This window comes from Carica papaya, chromosome 8 (genome assembly GCF_054855325.1).
Source record: "Carica papaya isolate Zhongbai chromosome 8, ASM5485532v1, whole genome shotgun sequence".
Lineage (NCBI taxonomy): Eukaryota > Viridiplantae > Streptophyta > Magnoliopsida > Brassicales > Caricaceae > Carica > Carica papaya.
Genome location: NC_142316.1, coordinates 16,673,527 through 16,697,183, shown reverse-complemented (window position 1 = coordinate 16,697,183; position 23,657 = coordinate 16,673,527). Strand labels below are relative to the sequence as shown.

General features: G+C 46.5%; 7 non-coding genes and 35 pseudogenes across 7 annotated transcripts; 37 read left to right on the top strand and 5 right to left on the bottom strand.

The window, feature by feature from the left end:
- Positions 1-500: 500 nt before the first annotated feature.
- Positions 501-618, top strand: LOC148244175 (5S ribosomal RNA; annotated as a pseudogene).
- A 205-nt stretch (positions 619-823) lies between these two features.
- On the top strand, positions 824-942 carry LOC148244174 (5S ribosomal RNA). The gene has a single exon (XR_015815685.1). It is a non-coding gene; the product is annotated as a 5S ribosomal RNA (ribosomal RNA).
- Positions 943-1,147: 205 nt separating this feature from the next.
- On the top strand, positions 1,148-1,266 carry LOC148244173 (5S ribosomal RNA; annotated as a pseudogene).
- Positions 1,267-1,399: 133 nt separating this feature from the next.
- Positions 1,400-1,518, top strand: LOC148244172 (5S ribosomal RNA; annotated as a pseudogene).
- A 560-nt stretch (positions 1,519-2,078) lies between these two features.
- Positions 2,079-2,197, top strand: LOC148244171 (5S ribosomal RNA; annotated as a pseudogene).
- A 204-nt stretch (positions 2,198-2,401) lies between these two features.
- Positions 2,402-2,520, top strand: LOC148244170 (5S ribosomal RNA; annotated as a pseudogene).
- A 560-nt stretch (positions 2,521-3,080) lies between these two features.
- Positions 3,081-3,199, top strand: LOC148244169 (5S ribosomal RNA; annotated as a pseudogene).
- Positions 3,200-3,404: 205 nt separating this feature from the next.
- On the top strand, positions 3,405-3,523 carry LOC148244168 (5S ribosomal RNA; annotated as a pseudogene).
- A 529-nt stretch (positions 3,524-4,052) lies between these two features.
- LOC148244167 (5S ribosomal RNA) lies at positions 4,053-4,170 on the bottom strand (annotated as a pseudogene).
- Positions 4,171-4,728: 558 nt separating this feature from the next.
- LOC148244166 (5S ribosomal RNA) lies at positions 4,729-4,847 on the bottom strand (annotated as a pseudogene).
- Positions 4,848-5,052: 205 nt separating this feature from the next.
- LOC148244165 (5S ribosomal RNA) lies at positions 5,053-5,171 on the bottom strand. Its single transcript, XR_015814499.1, has one exon. It is a non-coding gene; the product is annotated as a 5S ribosomal RNA (ribosomal RNA).
- Positions 5,172-5,376: 205 nt separating this feature from the next.
- LOC148244164 (5S ribosomal RNA) lies at positions 5,377-5,495 on the bottom strand. Its single transcript, XR_015814649.1, has one exon. It is a non-coding gene; the product is annotated as a 5S ribosomal RNA (ribosomal RNA).
- A 1,210-nt stretch (positions 5,496-6,705) lies between these two features.
- LOC148244163 (5S ribosomal RNA) lies at positions 6,706-6,824 on the bottom strand. Its single transcript, XR_015815904.1, has one exon. It is a non-coding gene; the product is annotated as a 5S ribosomal RNA (ribosomal RNA).
- Positions 6,825-6,980: 156 nt separating this feature from the next.
- LOC148244162 (5S ribosomal RNA) lies at positions 6,981-7,099 on the top strand (annotated as a pseudogene).
- Positions 7,100-7,307: 208 nt separating this feature from the next.
- Positions 7,308-7,426, top strand: LOC148244161 (5S ribosomal RNA; annotated as a pseudogene).
- A 204-nt stretch (positions 7,427-7,630) lies between these two features.
- LOC148244160 (5S ribosomal RNA) lies at positions 7,631-7,749 on the top strand (annotated as a pseudogene).
- Positions 7,750-8,314: 565 nt separating this feature from the next.
- On the top strand, positions 8,315-8,433 carry LOC148244159 (5S ribosomal RNA; annotated as a pseudogene).
- A 205-nt stretch (positions 8,434-8,638) lies between these two features.
- Positions 8,639-8,757, top strand: LOC148244158 (5S ribosomal RNA). The gene has a single exon (XR_015815383.1). It is a non-coding gene; the product is annotated as a 5S ribosomal RNA (ribosomal RNA).
- Positions 8,758-9,318: 561 nt separating this feature from the next.
- Positions 9,319-9,436, top strand: LOC148244157 (5S ribosomal RNA; annotated as a pseudogene).
- Positions 9,437-9,890: 454 nt separating this feature from the next.
- On the top strand, positions 9,891-10,009 carry LOC148244156 (5S ribosomal RNA; annotated as a pseudogene).
- A 562-nt stretch (positions 10,010-10,571) lies between these two features.
- LOC148244155 (5S ribosomal RNA) lies at positions 10,572-10,690 on the top strand (annotated as a pseudogene).
- Positions 10,691-11,577: 887 nt separating this feature from the next.
- Positions 11,578-11,696, top strand: LOC148244154 (5S ribosomal RNA; annotated as a pseudogene).
- Positions 11,697-12,255: 559 nt separating this feature from the next.
- Positions 12,256-12,374, top strand: LOC148244153 (5S ribosomal RNA; annotated as a pseudogene).
- A 205-nt stretch (positions 12,375-12,579) lies between these two features.
- LOC148244152 (5S ribosomal RNA) lies at positions 12,580-12,697 on the top strand (annotated as a pseudogene).
- A 205-nt stretch (positions 12,698-12,902) lies between these two features.
- On the top strand, positions 12,903-13,021 carry LOC148244151 (5S ribosomal RNA; annotated as a pseudogene).
- A 205-nt stretch (positions 13,022-13,226) lies between these two features.
- Positions 13,227-13,345, top strand: LOC148244150 (5S ribosomal RNA; annotated as a pseudogene).
- A 205-nt stretch (positions 13,346-13,550) lies between these two features.
- LOC148244149 (5S ribosomal RNA) lies at positions 13,551-13,669 on the top strand. Its single transcript, XR_015815704.1, has one exon. It is a non-coding gene; the product is annotated as a 5S ribosomal RNA (ribosomal RNA).
- Positions 13,670-14,228: 559 nt separating this feature from the next.
- On the top strand, positions 14,229-14,347 carry LOC148244148 (5S ribosomal RNA; annotated as a pseudogene).
- Positions 14,348-15,213: 866 nt separating this feature from the next.
- Positions 15,214-15,332, top strand: LOC148244147 (5S ribosomal RNA; annotated as a pseudogene).
- Positions 15,333-15,537: 205 nt separating this feature from the next.
- LOC148244146 (5S ribosomal RNA) lies at positions 15,538-15,656 on the top strand (annotated as a pseudogene).
- Positions 15,657-16,218: 562 nt separating this feature from the next.
- LOC148244145 (5S ribosomal RNA) lies at positions 16,219-16,337 on the top strand (annotated as a pseudogene).
- A 204-nt stretch (positions 16,338-16,541) lies between these two features.
- LOC148244144 (5S ribosomal RNA) lies at positions 16,542-16,659 on the top strand (annotated as a pseudogene).
- Positions 16,660-17,222: 563 nt separating this feature from the next.
- LOC148244143 (5S ribosomal RNA) lies at positions 17,223-17,341 on the top strand. The gene has a single exon (XR_015815917.1). It is a non-coding gene; the product is annotated as a 5S ribosomal RNA (ribosomal RNA).
- Positions 17,342-17,546: 205 nt separating this feature from the next.
- On the top strand, positions 17,547-17,665 carry LOC148244142 (5S ribosomal RNA; annotated as a pseudogene).
- A 561-nt stretch (positions 17,666-18,226) lies between these two features.
- On the top strand, positions 18,227-18,345 carry LOC148244141 (5S ribosomal RNA; annotated as a pseudogene).
- Positions 18,346-18,904: 559 nt separating this feature from the next.
- On the top strand, positions 18,905-19,023 carry LOC148244140 (5S ribosomal RNA; annotated as a pseudogene).
- A 944-nt stretch (positions 19,024-19,967) lies between these two features.
- Positions 19,968-20,086, top strand: LOC148244139 (5S ribosomal RNA; annotated as a pseudogene).
- A 204-nt stretch (positions 20,087-20,290) lies between these two features.
- On the top strand, positions 20,291-20,409 carry LOC148244138 (5S ribosomal RNA; annotated as a pseudogene).
- Positions 20,410-20,970: 561 nt separating this feature from the next.
- LOC148244137 (5S ribosomal RNA) lies at positions 20,971-21,089 on the top strand (annotated as a pseudogene).
- A 204-nt stretch (positions 21,090-21,293) lies between these two features.
- Positions 21,294-21,411, top strand: LOC148244136 (5S ribosomal RNA; annotated as a pseudogene).
- A 205-nt stretch (positions 21,412-21,616) lies between these two features.
- On the top strand, positions 21,617-21,735 carry LOC148244135 (5S ribosomal RNA; annotated as a pseudogene).
- A 1,245-nt stretch (positions 21,736-22,980) lies between these two features.
- Positions 22,981-23,099, top strand: LOC148244134 (5S ribosomal RNA; annotated as a pseudogene).
- Positions 23,100-23,657: the final 558 nt, after the last annotated feature.

Genomic DNA, 23,657 nt, shown 5'->3' with positions numbered 1-23,657 from the left:
AATTGCAAAGGTGAGTCACGGTGCCGGGGCATATTACTTGATATTAGAACGAGAAAGAGAGATGCAGAGGGCACGCACAAGGAAACAAATGACGGGAGGGGGGATGGGAGGAGAAAGAGTATGTATTTGCAGTGCAAAATGAAACATGAGGGATCATACCAGCACTAATACAACGGATTCTATCAGAACTCTGCAGTTAAGGGTTCTTGGGCGAGAAAATAACTCGGATGGGTGACCTCCTGCGAAGTCCTTATATTTCACCCATTTTCTTGGGAGGTCGTCGTGTTGCACCCATCTTTTTGCAGATGATTCTTTCGACGTTACGCGCGACTTGATTTATGGTCCGCAGGTTTATTCGCAAATGTGAGTCACGGAGCCGTGGCATTTTACTTGATATTAGAACGAGTACGGGAGGTGCAGTGCGCACGCACAAGGAAACAAATGACGGGAGGAGGAAGAAAAGTGAAGGAGTGTATGTATTTGAAGCGCAAAATTAAACAAGTGGCATCATACCAGCACTAATGCACTGGATCCCATCAGAACTCTGCAGTTAAGTTTGTTTGGGCGAGAGTAGTACTCGGATGGGTGACCTCTTGGGAAGTCCTCGTATCGCAATAATTTTTTTTCAGATGGGTCGTTCGACGTTACGCGCGACTGGAACTATGGTCCGCTGGTTTATATGCAAATGTGAGTCACGGCACCGTAGCATTTTACTTGATATTAGAACGAGCACGGGAGGTGCAGTGCGCACGCACAAGGAAACAAATGACGGGAGGGGGAAGAAAGGAGAATGAGTTTATGTATTTACAGTGCGGAATTAAACGGGTGCGATCATACCAGCACTAATGCACCGGATCCCATCAGAACTCCGCAGTTAAGTGTGCTTGGGCGAGAGTAGTACTCGGATGGGTGACCTCTTGGGAAGTCCTCGTGTCGCACCAATTTTTCTTTTGACGGGTTGTTCGAAGTTACGCGCGACTGGAACTAGGGTCCGCTGGTTTATACGCAAATGTGAGTCAAGAAGCAGGGGCATTTTAATCGATATTAGAACGAGAATGAGAGGTGAAGCGTGAACGCACAAGGAAACAAATGACGGGAGGGGGAAGAAAGGAGAAAGAGTGTATGTATTTGTAGCGCGAAACTAAACAGGTGCGATCATACCAGCACTAAAGCCCCGGATCCCATAAGAACTCTGCAGTTAAGTGTGCTTGGGTGAGATTAGTACTCGGATGGATGACCTCCTGGGAAGTCCTCGTGTCGCACTAATTTTTTTTTCAAACGGGTCGTTCGACGTTACGCGCGTCTGGAACTAGGGTCCGTTGGTTTATACGCAAATGTGAGTCAAGAATTAGGGGCATTTTAGAGAAGGAGTGTATGTATTTGCAGCGCGAAATTAAACAGGTGCGATCATAACAGCACCAAAACTCCGGATCCCATCAGAACTCCGCAGTTAAGTGTTCTTGGGCGAGGGTAGTACTCGGATGGGTGACCACTTGGAAAGCCCTCGTGTTGCATCTATTTTTTTTCGGATGGGTTGTTCGACGTTACGCGCGAATGGAATTATAAACCGCTGGTTCATTTGCAAAGGTGAGTCACGGTGCCGGGTCATATTACTTGATATTAGAACGAGAAAGAGAGATGCAGAGTGCACGCACAAGGAAACAAATGACGGGAGGGGGGATGGGAGGAGAAAGAATGTATGTATTTGCAATGCAGAATGAAACATGAGGGATCATACCAGCACTAATGCAACAGATTCTATCAGAACTCCGCAGTTAAGGGTGCTTGGGCGAGAAAAGTACTCGGATGGGTGACCTCCTGCGAAGTCCTTATATTTCACCCATTTTCTTGGGAGGTCCTCGTGTTGCACCCATTTTTTTGCAGATGATTCTTTCGACGTTACACGCGACTCTATTTATGGTCCGCAGGTTTATTCGCAAATGTGAGTCATGGCGCCGTGGCATTTTACTTGATATTAGAACGAGTACGGGAGGTGCAGTGCGCACGCACAAGGAAACAAATGACGGGATGAGGAAGAAAAGAGAAGGAGTGTATGTATTTGAAGCGCAAAATTAAACAAGTGGCATCATACAAGCACTAATGCACTGGATCCCATCAGAACTCTGCAGTTAAGTGTGCTTGGGCGAGAGTAGTACTCGGATGGGTGACCTCTTGGGATGTTCTCGTATGGCAATAATTTTTTTTCAGATGGGTCGTTCGACGTTACGCGCGACTGAAACTATGGTCCGCTGGTTTATACGCAAATGTGAGTCAAGAATCAGGGGCATTTTAATCGATATTAGAACGAGAACGAGAGTTGCAGTGTGAACGCACCAGGAAACAAATGATTGGAGGGGGGGAGGGAAGAAGGAGTGTATGTATTTTCAGCACGAAATAAAACAGGTGCGGTCACACCAGCACAAATGCACCAGATCCCATCAGAACTCCGTAGTTAAGTGTGCTTTGGCAAAAGTAGTACAATGATGGGTTACCTCCTGGAAAGTTCTTGTGTTGCACCCTTTTTTTTTTCAGATGTGCCGTTCGACCTTACGCACGACTTTAATTATGGTCTGCAGATTTATTCGCAAATGTGAGTCACGGCGGCGTGGCATTTTACTTGATATTTGAAGGAGAACGAGAGGTGCAGTGCGCACGCACAAGGAAACAAATGACGGGAGGGGGAAAAAAGGAGAAGGAGTGTATGTTTTTGCAGCGCGGAATGAAACAGGTGCGATCATACCAGCACTAATGCAACGGATTCTATCAGAACTCCGTAGGTAAGGGTGTTTGGGCGAGAGTAGTACTAGCATGGGTTACCTCCTGCGTAGTCCTTATATTTCACCCATTTTCTTGTGAAGTCCTCGTGTTGCACCCATTTTTTTGCAGATGATTCTTTCGACGTTACGCGCGACTTGAATTATGGTCCTCAGGTTTATTCGCAAATGTGAGTCACGGTGTTGTAGCATTTTAATTGATATTAGAACGAGAACGGGAGGTGCAGTGCGCACGCACAAGGAAACAAATGACGGGAGGGGGAAGAAAGGGGAACGAATTTATGTATTTGCAGCGCAAAATTAAACAGGTGCGATCATACTAGCACTAATGCACCAGATCCCATCAGAACTCCGCAGTGAAGTGTGCTTGGGCGAGATTAGTACTCGGATGGGTGACCTCCTGGGAAGTCCTCGTGTCGCACCAATTTTTTTTCAGACGGGTCGTTCGACGTTACGCGCGTCTGAAACTAGGGTCCGCTGGTTTATACGCAAATGTGAGTCAAGAAGCAGGGGCATTTTAATTGATATTAGAACGAGAATGAGAGGTGAAGTGTGAAGGCACAAGGAAACAAATGACGGGAGGGGGAAGAAAGGAGAAGGAGTGTATGTCTTTGCAGCGCGAAATTAAACAGGTGCGATCATACCAGCACTAAAGCTCCGCATCCCATCAGACCTCCGCAGTTAAGTGTGCTTGGGCGAGAGTAGTACTCGGATGGGTGACCACTTGGGAAGCCCTCGTGTTGCACCTATATTTTTTCGGATGGGTTGTTCGACGTTACGCTGGAATGGAATTATAAACCGTTGGTTCATTTGCAAAGGTGAGTCACGGTGCCGGGGCATATTACTTGATATTAGAACGAGAAAGAGAGATGCAGAGTGCACGCACAAGAAACAAATGACGGGAGGGGGGATGGAAGGAGAAAGAGTGTATGTATTTGCAGTGCAGAATGAAACATGAGGGATCATAGTAGCACTAATGCAACGGATTCTATCAGAACTCCGCAGTTAAGTGTGCTTGGGCGTGAGTAGTACTCGGATGGGATCCGGTGCATTAGTGCTGGTGTGACCGCACCTGTTTAATTTCGTGCTGAAAATACATACACTCCTTCTTCCCTCCCCCCCTCCCATCATTTGTTTCCTTGTGCGTTCACACTGCACCTCTCCTTCTCGTTCGAATATCGATTAAAATGCCCCTGATTCTTGACTCAAATTTGCGTATAAACCAGCGGACCATAGTTCCAGTCACGCGTAACGTCGAACGACCCATCTGAAAAAAAATTATTGCGATACGAGGACTTCCCAAGAGGTCACCCATCCGAGTACTACTCTCGCCCAAGCACCCTTAACTGCAGAGTTCTGATGGGATCCAGTGCATTAGTGCTGGTATGATGCCACTTGTTTAATTTTGCGCTCCAAATACATACACTCATTCTCTTTTCATCCTCCTCCCGTCATTTGTTTCCTTGTGCGTGCGCACTGCACCTCCCGTACTCGTTCTAATATCAAGTAAAATGCCACGGCGCCGTGATTCACATTTGCGAATAAACCTGCAGACCATAAATCAAGTCGCGCGTAACGTCGAAAGAATCATCTGCAAAAAGATGGGTGCAACACGAGGACCTCCCAAGAAAATGGGTGAAATATAAGGACTTCGCAGGAGGTCACCCATCCGAGTACTTTTCTCACCCAAGCACCCTTAACTGTGGAGTTCTGATAGAATCCGTTGCATTAGTGCTGGTATTATCCCTCATGTTTCATTCTGCACTGCAAATACATACACTTTTTCTCCTTCCATCCCCCCTCCCGTCATTTGTTTCCTTGTGCGTGCACTCTGCATCTCTATTTCTCGTTCTAATATCAAGTAATATGCCCCGGCACCGTGACTCACCTCTGCAAATGAACCAGCGGTTTATACCATTCGCGCGTAACGTCGAACAACCCATCCGAAAAAAAATAGGTACAACACGAGGGCTTCCCAAGTGGTCCACCATCCGAGTACTACTCTCGCCCAAGCACACTTAACTACGGAGTTCTGATGGGATCCGATGCTTTAGTGCTGGTATGATCGCACCTGTTTAATTTCGCGCTGCAAATACATACACTCCTTCTCCTTTCTTCCCCCTCCCGTCATTTGTTTCCTTGTGTGTTCACACTTCACCTCTCCTTCTCGTTCTAATATCGATTAAAATGCCCCTGCTTCTTGACTCACATTTGCGTATAAACCAGCGGACCCTAGTTCTAGTCCTGCGTAGCGTCGAACGACCCGTCTGAAAAAAAATTGGTGCGACACGAGGACTTCCCAGGAGGTCACCCATCCGAGTACTACTCTCGCCCAAGCAAACTTAACTGCGGAGTTCTGATGGGATCCGGTGCATTAGTGCTGGTATGATCGCACCTGTTTCATTTTGTGCTGAAAATACATACACTCCTTCTCCTTCCCTCCCCCTCCCATCAATTGTTTCCTTCTGCGTTCACACTGCACCTCTCCTTCTCGTTCTAATATCGATTAAAATGCCCCTGCTTCTTGACTCACATTTGCGTATAAACCAGCGGACCCTAATTTCAGTCGCGCGTAACGTCGAACAACCTGTCTGAAAAATAATTGGTGCGACACGAGAACTTCCCAGGAGGTCACCCATCCGAGTACTACTCTCGCCCAAGCACACTTAATTGCGGAGTTCTGATGGGATCCGGAGCTTTAGTGCTGGTATGATCGCACCTGTTTAATTTCGCGCTGCAAATACATACACTCATTCTCCTTTCTTCCCCCTCCTGTCATTTGTTTCCTTGTGCGTGCGCACTGAACCTCTCGTTCTCGTTCAAATATCAAGTAAAATGCCACGGCGCCGTGACTCACATTTGCGAATAAATCTGCGGACCATAATTAAAGTCGCGCGTAACGTCGAACGGCACATCTGAAAAAAAGAAAATGGGTGCAACACGAGAACTTCCCAGGAGGTAACCCATCATTTTACTACTTACGCCAAAGTACACTTAACTGCGAAGTTCTGATGGGATCCGGTTCATTTGTGCTGGTGTGACCGTACTTGTTTAATTTCGTGCTGAAAATACATACACTCCTTCTTCCCTCCCCCATCCCATCATTTGTTTCCTTGTGCGTTCACACTGCACCTCTCCTTCTCGTTCTAATATCGATTAAAATGCTCCTGATGCTTGACTCACATTTGCGTATAAACCAGCGGACCATAGTTCCAGTCGCGCGTAACGTCGAACGACCAATCTGAAAAAAACTTGTTGCAATACGAGGACTTCCCAAGAGGTCACCCATCCGAGTACTACTCTCGCCCAAACACACTTAACTACAGAGTTTTGATGGGATCCAGTGCAGTAGTGCTAGTATGATGCCACTTGTTTAATTTTGCGCTTCAAATACATACACTCATTCTCTTTTCTTCCTCATCCCGTCATTTGTTTCCTTGTGCGTGCGCACTGCACCTCCCGTACTCGTTCTAATATCAAGTAAAATGCCACGGCGCTGTGACTCACATTTGCGAATAAATCTGCGGACCATAAATCAAGTCGCGCGTAACGTCGAAAGAATCATCTGCAAAAAGATGGGTGCAACACGAGGACCTCCCAAGAAAATGGGTGAAATATAAGGATTTTGCAGGAGGTCACCCATCCGAGTACTTTTCTCGCCCAAGATCCCTTAACTACGGAGTTCTAATAGAATCCGTTGCATTAGTGCTGGTATGATCCCTCATGTTTCATTCTGCACTACAAATACATACACTCTTTCTCCTTCCATCCCCCCTCCCGTCATTTGTTTCCTTGTGCGTGCACTCTGCATCTCTATTTCTCGTTCTAATATCAAGTAATATGCCCCGGCACCGTGACTCACCTTTGCAAATGAACCAACGGTTTATAATTCCATTCGCGCGTAACGTCGAACAACCCATCCGAAAAAAAATAGGTGCAACACGAGGGCTTCCCAAGTGGTCACCCATCCGAGTACTACTCTCGCCCAAGCACACTTAACTGCGGAGTTCTGATGGGATCCGGAGCTTTAGTGCTAGTATGATCGCACCTGTTTAATTTTGCGCTGCAAATACATACACTCCTTCTCCTTTCTTCCCCCTCCCGTCATTTGTTTCTTTGTGCGTTCACAAGTGAGTCACGGCGCTGTGGCATTTTTCTTGATATTTGAACGAGAACGAGAGGTTCAGTGCGCACGCGGAATTAAACGGGTGCGATCATACCAGCACAAATGCACCGGATCCCATCAGAACTCCTCAGTTAAGTGTGCTTTGGCGAAAGTAGTACAATGATGGGTTACCTCCTGGGAAGTTCTCGTGTTGCACCCATTTTCTTTTTTCACATGTGCCGTTAGACGTTACGCGCGACTTTAATTATGGTCTGCAGATTTATTCGCAAATGTGAGTTACGGCGCCGTGGCATTTTACTTGATATTTGAACGAGAACGAGAGGTGCAGTGCGCACGCACAAGGAAAGAAATGACGGGAGGGGGAAGAAAGAAGAAGGAGTTCATGTATTTGCAGCGCGAAATTAAACAGGTTCGATCATAACAGCACTAATGCACCGGATCCCATCAGAACTCTGCAGTTAAGTGTGCCTGGGCGAGAGTAGTACTCGGATGGGTGACCACTTGAGAAGCCCTCGTGTTGCACCTATTTTTTTTCGGATGGATTTTTCGACGTTACGCGCGAATGGAATTATAAACCGCTGGTTCATTTGCAAAGGTGAGTCACGGTGCCGGGGCATATTACTTGATATTAGAACGAGAAAGAGATATGCATAGTGCACGCACAAGGAAACAAATGATGGGAGGGGGGGAGGGAAGAAGGAGTGTATGTATTTTCAGCACGAAATTAAACAGGTGCGGTCACACCAGCACAAATGCACCGGATCCCATCAGAACTCCGCAGTTAAGTGTGCTTTGGCGAAAGTAGTACAATGATGGGTTACCTCCTGAGAAGTTCTCGTGTTGCACCCATTTTCTTTTTTTCAGATGTGCCGTTCGACGTTACGCGCGACTTTAATTATGGTTCGCAGATTTATTCGCAAATGTGAGTCACGGCGCCGTGGCATTTTACTTGATATTTGAACGAGAACGAGAGGAGCAGTGCGCACGCACAAGGAAAAAAATGACGGGAGGGGGAAGAAAGGAGAAGGAGTATGTTTTTGCAGCGCGAAATGAAATAGGTACGATCATACCAGCACGAATGCAACGGATTCTATCAGAACTCTGTAGGTAAGGGTGGTTGGGCGAGAGTAGTACTAGCATGGGTTACGTCCTGCGAAGTCCTTATATTTCACCAATTTTCTTGCGAAGTCCTCGTGTTGCACCCATTTTCTTTTTTTCAGATGTGCCGTTCGATGTTACGCGCGACTTTAATTATGGTCTGCAGATTTGTTCGCAAAAGTGAGTCACGGCGCCGTGGCATTTTACTTGATATTTGAACGAGAACGACAGGTGCAGTACGCACGCACAAAAAAGCAAATGACGGGAGGGGGAAGAAAGGGGAATGAGTTTATGTATTAGCAGCGCAAAATTAAACAGTTGCGATCATACCAGCACTAATGCACCGGATCCCATCATAACTCCGCAGTTAAGTGTGCTTGGGCGAGATTAGTACTCGGATGGGTGACCTCCTGTGAAGTCCTCTTGTCACACTAATTTTTTTTTCAGATGGGTCGTTCGACGTTACGCGCGTCTGGAACTATGGTCCGCTGGCTTATACGCAAATGTGAGTCATGAAGCAGGGGCATTTTAGTCGATATTAGAACGAGAATGAGAGGTGAAGTGTGAACGCACAAGGAAACAAATGATGGGAGGGAAAGAAAGGAGAAGGAGTGTATGTATTTGCAGCGCAAAATTAAACAGGTGCGATCATACCAGCACTAAAGCTCCGGATCCCATCAGAACTCTGCAGTTAAGTGTGGTTGGGCGAGAGTAGTACTCGGATGGGTGACCACTTGGGAAGCCCTCGTATTGCACCTATTTTTTTTCGGATGGGTTGTTGGACATTACTCGCGAATGGAATTATAAACCGCTGGTTCATTTGCAAAGGTGAGTCACGGTGTCGGGGCATATTACTTGATATTAGAACGAGAAAGAGAGATGTAGAGTGCACGCACAAGGAAACAAATGACGGGAGGGGGGATTTAAGGAGAAAGAGTGTATGTATTTCCAGTGCAGAATGAAACATGAGGGATCATACCAGCACTAATGCAACAGATTCTATCAGAACTCCGCAGTTAAGGGTGCTTGGGCGAGAAAAGTACTTGGATGGGTGACCTCCAGGGAAGTCCTTATATTTCACCCATTTTCTTGGAAGGTCCTCGTGTTGCACCCATCTTTTTGCAGATGATTCTTTCGACGTTACGGGCGACTTGATTTATGGTCTGCAGATTTATTCGCAAATGTGAGTCACGGCGCCGTGGCATTTTACTTGATATTAGAACGAGTACAGGAGGTGCAGTGCGCACGCACAAGGAAACAAGTGACGGGATGAGGAAGAAAAGAGAATGAGTGTATATATTTGAAGCGCAAAATTAAACAAGTGGCATCATACCAGCACTACTGCACTGGATCCCATTAGAACTCTGCAGTTAAGTGTGCTTGGGCGAGAGTAGTACTCGGATGGGTGACCTCTTGGGAAGTCCTCGTATTGCAACAATTTTTTTTTAGATGGGTCGTTCGACGTTACGCGCGACTAGAACTACGGTCCGCTGGTTTATACGCAAATGTGAGTCAGGAATCAGGGGCATTTTAATCGATATTAGAACGAGAAGGAGAGGTGCAGTGTGAACGCACAAGGAATCAAATGATGGGAGGGGGGGAGGGAAGAAGGAGTGTATGTATTTTCAGCACCAAATTAAACAGGTGCGGTCAGACCAGCAAAAATGCACCGGATCCCAATTAGAACTCCGTAGTTAAGTGTGCCGTTCGACATTTCGCGCGACTTTAATTATGGTCCGCAGATTTATTCGCAAATGTGAGTCACGGCGCCGTGGCATTTTACTTGATATTTGAACGAGAATGAGAGGTGCAGTGCACACGCACAAGGAAACAAATGACGGGAGGGGGAAGAAAGGAGAAGGAGTTTATGTATTTGCAGCGCGAAATTAAACAGTTGCGATCATACGAGCACTAATGCACTGGATCCCATCAGAACTCCGCAGTTAAGTGTTTTTTGGCGAGAGTAGTACTCGAATGGGTGACCTCCTGGGAAGTCCTCGTGTCGCACTAATATTTTTTTCAGACGGGTCGTTCGACATTACGCGCGACTGGAACTAGGGTCCACTGGTTTATACGCAAATGTGAGTCAAGAAGCAAGGGCATTTTAATCGATATTAGAACGAGAAGGAGAGATGCAGAGTGCACGCACAAGGAAACAAATGACGGGAGGGGGGATGGAGGGAGAAAAAGTGTATGTATTTACAGCGCAGTATGAAACATGAGCCATCATACCAGCACCAATTCAACGGATTCTATCAGAACTCCGCAAGTTAAGGGTGCTTGGGCGAGAGTAGCACTAGCATGGGTGACCTCCTGCGAAGTCCTTATATTTCACCCATTTTCTTAGGAAGTCCTCGTGTTGCACCCATTTTTTTGTAGATGATTCTTTCGACGATATGCGCGACTTGAATTATGGTCCTCAGGTTTATTCATAAATGTGAGTCACGGCACCGTAACATTTTACTTGATATTAGAACGAGCACGGGAGGTGCAGTGCGCATGCACAAGGAAACAAATGATGGGAGGGGGAAGAAAGGAGAAGGAGTTTATGTATTTGCAGCGCTAAATTATACGGGTGCGATCATACCAGCACTAATGCACCGGATCCCATCAGAACTCCGCAGTTAAGTGTACTTGGGCGAGAGTAGTACTCGGATGGGTGACCTCCTGGGAAGTCCTCGTGTCTCACCAATTTTTTTTCAGACGGGTCGTTCGACGTTACGCGCGACTGGAACTAGGGTCCGTTGGTTTATACGTAAATGTGAGTCAAGAAGCAGGGGCATTTTAATCGATATTAGAACGAGAAGGAGAGGTGCAGTGTGAACGCAAAAGGAAACAATTGATGGGAGGGGGAGGGAAGGAGAAGGAGTGTATGTATTTTCAGCACGAAATGAAACAGGTGCGATCATACCAGCACTAATGCAACGGATTCTATCAGAACTCTGTAGGTAAGGGTGCTTGGGCGAGAGTAGTACTAGCATGGGTTACCTCCTGCGAAGTCGTTATATTTAACCCATTTTCTTGTGAAGTCCTCGTGTCGCACCAATTTTTTTTCAGACGGGTCGTTCGACGTTACGCACGTCTGGAATTAGGGTCCGCTGGTTTATACGCAAATGTGAGTCAAGAAGCAGGGGCATTTTAATCGATATTAGAACGAGAATGAGAGGTGAAGTGTGAACGCACAAGGAAACAAATGACGGGAGGGGGAAGAAAGGAGAAGGAGTGTATGTATTTGCAGCGCGAAATTAAACAGGTGCGATCATACCAGCATTAAATCTCCAAATCCCATCAAAATTCCGCAGTTAAGTGTGCTTGGGCGAGGGTAGTACTCGGATGGTTGACCACCTGGGAAGCCCTCATGTTACACCCATTTTCTTTTTTACAGATGTGCCGTTCGATGTTACGCGTGACTTTAATTATGGTCCGCAGATTTATTCACAAATGTGAGTCACGGCGCCGTGGCATTTTACTTGATATTTGAACGAGAACGAGAGGTGCAGTGCGCACGCACAAGGAAACAAATGACGGGAGGGGGAAGAAAGGAGAAGGAGTTTATATATTTGCAGTGCAAAATTAAATAGTTGCGATCATACCAGCACTAATGCACCAGATCCCATCAGAACTACACAGTTAATTGTGCTTGGGCGAGAGTACTACTCGGATGGGTGACCTCCTGGGAAGTCCTTGTGTCGCACCAATTTTTTTTCAGACGGGTCGTTCGACGTTACACGCGACTGGAACTAGGGTCCGCTGGTTTATACGCAAATGTGAGTCAAGAAGCAGGGGAATTTAAATCGATATTAGAACGAGAAGGGGAGGTGCAGTGTGAATGCACAAGGAAACAATTGATGGGAGGGGGAGGGAAGGAGAAGTAGTGTATGTATTTTCAGCACGAAATGAAACAGGTGCGATCATACCAGCACTAATGCAACGGATTCTATCAGAACTCCGTAGGTAAGGGTGCTTGGGCGAGAGTAGTACTAGCGTGGGTTACCTCCTACGAAGTCCTTATATTTCACCCATTTTCTTGTGAAGTCCTCGTGTTGTACCCATTTTTTTGCAGATGATTCTTTTGACGTTACGCGCGACTTGAATTATGGTCCTCAGGTTTATTCGCAAATGTGAGTCACGACGCTGTAGCATTTTACTTGATATTAGAACGAGAACGCGAGGTGTAGTGCGCAAGCATAAGGAAAGAAATGACGGGAGGGGGAAGAAAGGGGAAAGAGTTTATGTATTTGCAGCATGAAATTAAACAGGTGGGATCATACCAGCACTAATGCACCAGATCCCATCAGAACTCCGAAGTGAAGTGTGCTTTGGCGAGATTAGTACTCGGATGGGTGACCTCCTGGGAAGTCCTCGTGTCGCACAAATTTTTTTTCAGACGGGTCGTTCGACGTTACGCGTGTCTGGAACTAGGGTCCGCTGGTTTATACGCAAATGTGAGTCAAGAAGCAGGAGCATTTTAATCGATATTAGAACGAGAATGAGAGGTGAAGTGTGAACGCACAAGAAAACAAATGACGGGAGGGGGAAGAAAGGAGAAGGAGATAATATATTTGCAGCGTTGAATTAAACAGGTGCGATCATACCAGCACTAATGCGCCGGATCCATCAGAACTCCGCAGTTAAGTGTGCTTGGGCGAGAGTAGTACTCGGATGGGTGACCTCCTGGGAAGTCCTCGTGTCGCACCAATTTTTTTTCAGACGGGTTGTTCGACGCTACGCGCGATTGGAACTAGGGTCCGTTGGTTTATACGCAAATGTGAGTCATTAAGCAGGGGCATTTAAATCGATATTAGAACGAGAAGGAGAGGTGCAGTGTGAACGCACAAGGAAACAAATGACGGGAGGGGGAAGAAAGGAGAAGGAGTTTATGTATTTGCAGTGTGAAATTAATCAGGTGCGATCATACCAGCACTAATGTAACAGATCCCATCATGACTCCGCAGTTAAGTGTGCTTGGGCGAGAGTAGTACTCGGATGGGTGGCCACTTGTGAAGTCCTCGTGTTGCACCTATTTTTTTGCAGATGATTCTTTCGACGTTACGCGCCACTTGAATTATGGTCCTCAGGTTTATTCGCAAATGTGAGTCACGGCGCTGTAGCATTTTACTTGATATTAGAACGAGAACAGGAGGTGCAGTGCGCACGCACAAGGAAACAAATGACGGGAGGGGGAAGAAAGGGGAATGAGTTTATGTATTTGCGGCGCAAAATTAAAGAGGTACGATCATACCAGTACTAATGCACCGGATCCCATCAGAACTCCGCAGTGAAGTGTGATTGGGCGAGATTAGCACTCGGATGGGTAACCTCCTAGGAAGTCCTCGTGTCGCACTAATTTTTTTTCAGACGGGTCGTTCGACGTTACGCGCGTCTGGAACTAGGGTCCGCTGGTTTATACGCAAATTTGAGTCAAGAAGCAGGGGCATTTTAATCAATATTAGAACGAGAATGAGAGGTAAAGTGTGAACGCACAAGGAAACAAATGACAGGAGGGTGAAGAAATGAGAAGGAATGTATGTATTTGCAGCGCAAAATTAAACAGGTGCGATCATACCAGCACTAAAGCTCCGGATCCCATCAGAACTCCGCAGTTAAGTGTGCTTGGGCGAGGGTAGTACTCGGATGGGTGACTACTTGGGAAGCCCTCGTGTTGCACCTAATTTTTTTCGGATGGGTTGTTCGACATTACGCGCGAATGGAATTATAAACCGCTGGTTCATTTGCAAAGGTGAGTCACGGTGCCGGAGTATATTACTTGATATTAGAACGAGAAAAAGAGATGCAGAGTGCACGCACAAGGAAACCAATGACGGGAGGGAGGATGGAAGGAGAAAGAGTGTATGTATTTGCAGTGCAGAATGAAACATGAGGGATCATACCAGCACTAATGCAACGGATTCTATCAGAACTCCGCAGTTAAGGGTGCTTGGGCGAGAAAAGTACTCGGATGGGTGACCTCCTGCGAAGTCCTTATATTTCACCCATTTTCTTGGGAGGTCCTCGTGTTGCACCCGTCTTTTTGCAGATGATTCTTTTGAAGTTACGCGCGACTTGATTTATGGTCTGTAGGTTTATTCGCAAATGTGAGTCACGGCACCGTGGCATTTACTTGATATTAGTACGAGTGCGGGAGGTGCAGTGCGCACGCACAATGAAACAAATGACGGGATGAGGAAGAAAGGAGAAGGAGTGTATGTATTTGAAGCGCAAAATTAAACAAGTGGCATCATACCAGCACTAATGCACCGAATCCCATCAGAACTCTGCAGTTAAGTGTGCTTGGGCGAGAATAGTACTCGGATGGGTGACCTCCTGGGAAGTCCTCGTGTCGCACTAATTTTTTTTTTCAGACGGGTCGTTCGACGTTATGCGCGACTGAAACAATGGTCCGCTTGTTTATACGCAAATGTGAGTCAAGAATCAGGGGCATTTTAATCGATATTAGAACGAGAAGGAGAGGTGCAGTATTAGAATTATGTCGATATTAGAATTATGGTCCTCAAGTTTATTCGCAAATGTGATTCACGGCGCTGTAGCATTTTACTTGATATTAGAACGAGAACGGGAGGTGCAGTGCGCACGCACAAGGAAACAAATGACGGGAGGGGGAAGAAAGGGGAATGAGTTTATGTATTTGCAGTGCAAAATTAAACAGATGTGCCGTTCGACGTTACGCGTGACTTTAATTATGGTCCGCAGATTTATTCGCAAATGTGAGTCACGGCGCTGTGGCATTTTACTTGATATTTGAACGAGAACGAGAGGTGCAGTGCGCACGCACAAGGAAACAAATGACGGGAGGGGGAAGAAAGGAGAAGGAGTGTATGTATTTTCCGCACGAAATGAAACAGGTGCGATCATACCGGCACTAATGCAACGGATTCTATCAGAACTCCGTAGGTAAGGGTGCTTGGGCGAGAGTAGTACTAGCATGGGTTACCTCCTGCGAAGTCCTTATATTTCACCCATTTTCTTGTGAAGTCCTCGTGTTGCACCCATTTTTTTGTAGATGATTCTTTCGACGTTACACGCGACTTGAATTATGGTCCTGAGGTTTATTTGCAAATGTGAGTCACGGCGCTGCAGCATTTTACTTGATATTAGAACTAGAACGGGTGGTGCAGTGCGCACGCACAAGGAAACAAATGACGGGAGGGGGAAGAAAGGAGAATGAGTTTATGTATTTGCAGCGCAAAATTAAACAGGTGCGATCATACCAGCACTAATGCATCAGATCCCATCAGAACTCCGCAGTGAAGTCTTCTTGGGCGAGATTAGTACTCGGATGGGTGACCTCTTGGGAAGTCCTCGTGTCGCACCAATTTTTTTTCAAACGGGTCGTTCGACGTTACGCACGTCTGGAACTAGGGTCCGCTGGTTTATACGCAAATGTGAGTCAAGAAGCAGGGGCATTTTAATCGATATTAGAACGAGAATGAGAGGTGAAGTGTGAACGCACAAGGGAACAAATGACGGAAGGGGGAAGAAATGAGAAGGAGTGTGTGTATTTGCAGCACGAAATTAAACTGGTGCGATCATACCAGCACTAAAGGTCCGGATCCCATCAGAACTCCACAGTTAAGTGTGCTTGGGCGAGAGTAGTACTCGGATGGGTCACCACCTGAGAAGCCCTCGTGTTGCACCTATTTTTTTTTCGGATGGGTTGTTCGACGTTACGCGCGAATGGAATTATAAACCGCTGGTTCATTTGCATAGGTGAGTCACGGTGCCGGGGCATATTACTTGATATTAGAACGAGAAATAGAGATGCAGAGTGCACGCACAAGGAAACAAATGACGGGAGGGGGGATGGGAGGAGAAAGAGTGTATGTATTTGCAGTGCAGAATGAAACATGAGGGATCATAGTAGCACTAATGCAACGGATTCTATCAGAACTCCGCAAGTTAAGGGTGTTTGGGCGAGAGTAGCACTAGGATGGGTGACTTCCTGCGAAGTTCTTATATTTCACCCATTTTCTTAGGAAGTCCTCGTGTTGTACCTATTTTTTTGCAGATGATTCTTTCGATGATACGCGCGACTTGATTTATGGTCTGCAGGTTTATTCGCAAATGTGAGTCACGGCGCCGTGGCATCTTACTTGATATTAGAATGAGCACGGGAGGTGCAGTGCGCACGCACAAGGAAACAAATGACGGGAGGGGGAAGAAAGGAGAAGGAGTTTATGTATTTGCAGTGCGGAATTAAACGGGTGCGATCATACCAGCACTAATGCACTGGATCCCATCAGAACACTGCAGTTAAGTGTGCTTGGGCGAGAGTAGTACTCGGATGGGTGACCACCTGGGAAGTCCTCGTGTCGCACAAATTTTTTTTCAGACGGGTCATTCGACGTTACGCGCGACTGGAACTATGGTCCGCTGGTTTATACGCAAATGTGAGTCAAGAATCAGGGGCATTTTAATCGATATTAGAACGAGAAGGAGAGGTGCAGTGTGAACGCACAAGGAAACAAATGATGGGAGGGGGGGAGGGAAGAAAGAGTGTATGTATCTTCAGCACGAAATTAAACAGGTGCGGTCACACCAGCACAAATGCACCGGATCCCATCAGAGCTCCGCAGTTAAGTGTGCTTTGCGAAAGTAGTACAATGATGGGTTACCTCCTGGGAAGTTCTCGTGTTGCACCCATTTTTTTTTTTTCAGATGTGCCGTTCGACGTTACGCGTGACTTTAATTATGGTCCGCAGATTTATTCGCAAATGTGAGTCACGGCGCCGTGGCATTTTACTTGATATTTGAACGAGAACGAGAGGTGCAGTGCGCACGCACAAGGAAACAAATGACGGGAGGGGGAAGAAAGGAGAAGGAGTGTATGTATTTGCAGCGCGGAATTAAACAGGTGCGATCATACCAGTACTAATGCAACAGATTCTATCAGAACTCCGTAGGTAAGGGTGCTTGGGCGAGAGTAGTACTAGCATGGATTACCTCCTGCGAGGTCCTTATATTTCACCCATTTTCTTGTGAAGTCCTCGTGTTGCACCCATTTTTTTGCAGATGATTCTTTCGACGTTACGCGCGACTTGAATTATGGTCCTCAGGTTTATCCGTAAATTTGATTCATGGCGCTGTAGCATTTTACTTGATATTAGAACGAGAACGGGAGGTGCAGTGCACATGCACAAGGAAACAAATGACGGGAGGGGGAAGAAAGGAGAATGAGTTTATGTATTTGCAGCGCGAAATTAAACAGGTGCGATCATACCAGCACTAATGCACCGGATCCCATCAGAACTCCGCAGTGAAGTGTGCTTGGGCGAGATTAGTACTCGGATGGGTGACCTCCTGGGAAGTCCTCGTGTCGCACCAATTTTTTTTCAAACGGGTTGTTCGACGTTACGCGCGTCTGGAACTAGGGTCCGCTGGTTTATACGCAAATGTGAGTCAAGAAGCAGGGGCATTTTAATCGATATTAGAACGAAAATGAGAGGTGAAGTGTGAACGCACAAGGAAACAAATGACGGGAGGGGGAAGAAAGGAGAAGGAGTGTATGTATTTGCAGCGCGAAATTAAACAGGTGCGATCATACCAGCGCTAAAGCTCCGGATCCCATCAGAACTCCGCAGCTAAGTGTGCTTGGGCGAGGGTGGTACTCGAATGGGTGACCACTTGGGAAGCCCTCTTGTTGCACCTATTTTTTTTCGGATGGGTTGTTCGACGTTACGCGCGAATGGAATTATAAACCGCTGGTTCATTTGCAAAGGTGAGTCACGGTGCCGGGGCATATTACTTGATATTAGAACGAGAAAGAGAGATGTAGAGTGCACGCACAAGGAAACAAATGACGGGAGGGGGGATGGGAGGAGAAAAAGTGTATGTATTTGCAGCCCAGAATGAAACATGAGCAATCATACCAGCAGCAATGCAACGGATTCTATCAGAACTCCGCAAGTTAAGGGTGCTTGGGCGAGAGTAGCACTAGGATGGGTGACCTCCTGCGAAGTCCTTATATTTCACCCATTTTCTTAGGAAGTCCTCGTGTTGCACCAATTTTTTTGCAGATAATTCTTTCGACGATACGCGCGACTTGAATTATGGTCATCAGGTTTATTCGCAAATGTGAGTCACAGCACTGTAGCATTTTACTTGATATTAGAACGAGTACGGGAGGTGCAGTGCGCACGCACAAGGAAACAAATGACGGGAGGGGGAAGAAAGGATAAGGAGTTTATGTATTTGCAGCGCGGAATTAAAGGGGTACGATCATACCAGCACAAATGCGCCGGATCCCATCCGAACTCCGCAGTTAAGTGTGCTTGGGCGAGAGTAGTACTCGGATTGGTGACCTCCTGGGAAGTCCTCGTGTCGCACCAATTTTTTTTCAGACGGGTCGTTCGACGTTACGCGCGATTGGAACAAGGGTCCACTGGTTTATACGCAAATGTTAGTCAAGAAGCAGGGGCATTTTAATCGATATTAGAACGAGAAGGAGAGGTGCAGTGTGAACGCACAAGGAAACAATTGATGGGAGGGGGAGGGAAGGAGAAGGAGTGTATGTATTTTCAGCACGAAATAAAACAGGTGCGATCATACCAGCACTAATGCAACGGATTCTATCAGAACTCCGTAGGTAAGGGTGCTTGGACGAGAGTAGTATTAGCATAGGTTACCTCCTGCGAAGTCCTTATATTTCACCCATTTTCTTGTGAAGTCCTCGTGTTTCACCCATTTTTTTGCAGATGATTCTTTCGATGTTATGCGCGACTTGAATTATGGTCCTCAGGTTTATTCGCAAATGTGAGTTACGGCGCTGTAGCATTTTACTTGATTTTAGAACGAGAACGGGAGATGCAGTGCGCACGCACATGGAAACAAATGACGGGAGGGGGAAGAAAGGAGAAGGAGTTTATATATTTGAAGCGCAAAATTAAACAGGTGCGATCATACCAGCACTAATACACCGTATCCCATCAGAACTCCACAGTTAAGTGTGCTTGGGCAAGTGTAGTACTCGGATGGGTGACCTCCTGGGAAGTCCTCGTGTCGCATCAATTTTTTTTTCAGACGGGTCGTTCGACGTTACGCGCGACTAGAACTAGGGTCCACTGGTTTATACGCAAATGTGAGTCAAGAAGTAGGGGTATTTTAATCGATATTAGAATGAAAATGAGAGATGCAGAGTGCACGCACAAGCAAACAAATGACGGGAGGGGGGATGGAGGGAGAAAAAGTGTATGTATTTGCAGCGCAAAATGAAACATGAGCAATCATACCAGCACGAATGCAACGGATTCTATCAGAAATCCGCAAGTTAAGGGTGCTTGGGCGAGAGTAGTAATAGCATGGGTTACCTCCTGCGAAGTCCTTATATTTCACCCATTTTCTTAGGAAGTCCTCGTGTTGCACCCATTTTTTTTGCAGATGATTCTTTCGACGATACGCGCGACTTGAATTATGGTCCTCAGGTTTATTCGAACTAGAGTCCACTGGTTCATACGCAAATGTGAGTCAAGAAGCAGGGGCAATTTAATCGATATTAGAACGAGAAAGAGAGATGCAGAGTGCACGCACAAGGAAACAAATGACGGGAGGGGGGATGGGAGGAGAAAAAGTGTATGTATTTGCAGCCCAGAATGAAACATGAGCAATCATACCAGCAGCAATGCAACGGATTCTATCAGAACTCCGCAAGTTAAGGGTGCTTGGGCGAGAGTAGCACTAGGATGGGTGACCTCCTGCGAAGTCCTTATATTTCACCCATTTTCTTAAGAAGTCCTCGTGTTGCACCCTTTTTTTTTGCAGATGATTCTTTCGACGATACGCGCGACTTGAATTATGATCCTCAGGTTTATTCGCAAATGTGAATCACGGCACCGTAGCATTTTACTTGATATTAAAACGAGCACGGGAGGTGCAGTGCGCACGCACAAGGAAACAAATGACGGGAGGGGGAAGAAAGGGGAAGGAATTTATGTATTTGCAGCGCAAAATTAAACAGGTGCGATCATACCACCACTAATGCACCGGATCCCATCAGAACTCCGCAGTTAAGCGTGCATGGGCGAGAGTAGTACTCTGATGGGTGACCTCCTGGGAAGTCCTCGTGTCGCAACAATTTTTTTTCAGACGGTTTGTTCGACGTTACGCGCGACTGGAACTAGGGTCCGCTGGTTTATACCCAAATGTAAGTCAAGAAGCAGGGGCATTTTAATCGATATTAGAACGAGAATGAGAGGTGCAGTGTGAATGCACAAAGAAACAATTGACGGGAGGGGGAAGAAATGAGAGGAGTGTATGTATTTGCAGCGCGAAATTAAACAGGTACGATCATACCAGCACTAAAGCCCCGGATCCCATCAGAACTCCGCAGTTAAGTGTGCTTGGGCGAGAGTAGTACTCGAATGTGTGACCACTTAGGAAGCCCTCGTGTTGCACCTATTTTTTTCGGATGGGTTGTTCGACGTTACGCGCGAATGGAATTATAAACCGCTGGTTCATTTGCAAAGGTGAGTCACGGTGCCGGGGCATATTACTTGATATTAGAACGAGAAAGAGAGATGTAGAGTGCACGCACAAGGAAACAAATGACGGGAGGGGGGATGGGAGGAGAAAAAGTGTATGTATTTGCAGCCCAGAATGAAACATGAGCAATCATACCAGCAGCAATGCAACGGATTCTATCAGAACTCCGCAAGTTAAGGGTGCTTGGGCGAGAGTAGCACTAGGATGGGTGACCTCCTGCGAAGTCCTTATATTTCACCTATTTTCTTAGGAAGTCCTCGTGTTGCACCCTTTTTTTTTGCAGATGATTCTTTCGACGATACGTGCGACTTGAATTATGGTCCTCAGGTTTATTCGCAAATGTGAATCACGGCACCGTAGCATTTTACTTGATATTAAAACGAGCACGGGAGGTGCAGTGCGCACGCACAAGGAAACAAATGACGGGAGGGGGAAGAAAGGGGAAGGAATTTATGTATTTGCAGCGCGAAATTAAACAGGTGCGATCATACCACCACTAATGCATCGGATCCCATCAGAACTCCGCAGTTAAGCGTGCATGGGCGAGAGTAGTACTCTGATGGGTGACCTCCTGGGATGTCCTCGTGTCGCAACAATTTTTTTTCAGACGGTTTGTTCGACGTTACGCGCGACTGGAATTAGGGTCCGCTGGTTTATACCCAAATGTAAGTCAAGAAGCAGGGGCATTTTAATCGATATTAGAACGAGAATGAGAGGTGCAGTGTGAATGCACAAGGAAACAATTGACGGGAGGGGGAAGAAATGAGAGGAGTGTATGTATTTGCAGCGCGAAATTAAACAGTTACGATCATACCAGCACTAAAGCCCCGGATCCCATCAGAACTCCGCAGTTAAGTGTGCTTGGGCGAGAGTAGTACTCGAATGTGTGACACTTAGGAAGCCCTCGTGTTGCACCTATTTTTTTCGGATGGGTTGTTCGACGTTACGCGCGAATGGAATTATAAACCGCTGGTTCATTTGCAAAGGTGAGTCACGGTGCCGGGGCATATTACTTGATATTAGAACGAGAAAGAGAGATGTAGAGTGCACGCACAAGGAAACAAATGACGGGAGGGGGGATGGGAGGAGAAAAAGTGTATGTATTTGCAGTGCAGAATGAAACATGAGGGATCATACCAGCATTAAAGCTCCAGATCCCATCAGAACTCCGCAGTTAAGTGTGCTTGGGCGAGGGTAGTACTCGGATGGGTGACCACTTGGGAAGCCCTCGTGTTGTACCAATTTTTTTTCGGATGGGTTGTTCGACGTTACGCGCGAATGCAATTATAAACCGCTGGTTCATTTGCAAAGGTGAGTCATGGTGCCGGGGAATATTACTTGATATTAGAACGCGAAAGAGAGATGCAGAGTGCACGCACAAGGAAATAAATGACGGGAGGGGGGATGGGAGGAGAAAGAGTGTATGTATTTGCAGTGCAGAATGAAACATGAGGGATCATACCAGCACTAATGCAACGAATTCTATCAGAACTCTGCAGTTAAGGGTGCTTGGGCGAGAAAAGTACTCGGATGGGTGACCTCCTACGAAGTCCTTATATTTCACCCATTTTCTTGGGAGGTCGTCGTGTTGCACCCATCTTTTTGTAGATGATTCTTTCGACGTTACGCGCGACTTGATTTATGGTCCGCAGGTTTTTTTGCAAATGTGAGTCACGGCGCCGTGGCATTTTACTTGATATTAGAACGAGTACGGGAGGTGCAGTGCGCACGCACAAGGAAACAAATGACGGGAGGAGGAAGAAAAGAGAAGGAGTGTATGTATTTGAAGCGCAAAATTAAACAAGTCGTATCATACCAGCACTAATGCACTGGATCCCATCAGAACTCCGCAGTTAAGTGTGCTTTGGCGAAAGTAGTACAATGATGGGTTACCTCCTGGGATGTTCTCGTGTTGCACCCATTTTCTTTTCTTCAGATGTGTCGTTCGACGTTACGCGCGACTTTAATTATGGTCCTCAGATTTATTCGCAAATGCGAGTCACGGCGACGTGGCATTTTACTTGATATTTGAACGAGAACGAGAGGTGCAGTGTGAACGCACAAAGAAACAAATGACGGGAGGGGGGATGGAGGGAGAAAAAGTGTATGTATTTGCAGCGCAGAATGAAACATGAGCAATCATACCAGCACCAATGCAACGGATTCTATCAAAACTCCGCAAGTTAAGGGTGCTTGGGTGAGAGTAGGACTAGGATGGGTGACCTCCTGCGAAGTCCTTATATTTCACCCATTTTCTTAGGAAGTCCTCGTGTTACACCCATTTTTTTTGCAGATGATTCTTTCGACGATACGCGTGACTTGAATTATGGTCCTCAGGTTTATTCGCAAATGTGAGTCACGGCACCGTAGCATTTTACTTGATATTAGAACGAGCACGGGAGGTGCAGTGCGCACGCACAAGGAAACAATTGACGGGAGGGGGAAGAAAGGAGAAGGAGTTTATGTATTTGAAGCGCGGAATTAAACTTATGCGATCATACCAGCACTAATGCACCGGATCCCATCAGAACTCCGCAGTTAAGTATGCTTGGGCGAGAGTAGAACTCGGATGGGTGACCTCCTAGGAAGTCCTCGTGTTGCACCAATTTTTTTTCAGACGGGTTGTTCGACGTTACGCGCGACTGGAACTAGAGTCTGCTGGTTTATATGCAAATGTGAGTCAAAAAGCAGGGGCATTTTAATCGATATTAGAACGAGAAGGAGAGGTGCAGTGTGAACGCACAAGGAAACAATTGATGGGAGGGGGAGGGAAGGAGAAGGAGTGTATGTATTTTCAGCACGAAATGAAACAGGTGCGATCATACCAGCACTAATGCAACGGATTCTATCAGAACTCTGTAGGTAAGGGTGCTTGGGCGAGAGAAGTACTAGCATGGGTTACCTCCTGCGAAGTCCTTATATTTCACCAATTTTCTTGTGAAGTTCTCGTGTCGCACCGATTTTTTTTCAGACGGGTCGTTCGACGTTACGCGCGTCTGGAACTAGGGTCCGCTGGTTTATACGCAAATGTGAGTCAACAAGCAGGGGCATTTTAATCGATATTAGAACGAGAATGAGAGGTGAAGTGTGAACGCACAAGGAAACAAATAACGGGAGGGGGAAGAAAGGAGAAGGAGTGTATGTATTTGCAGCGCGAAATTAAA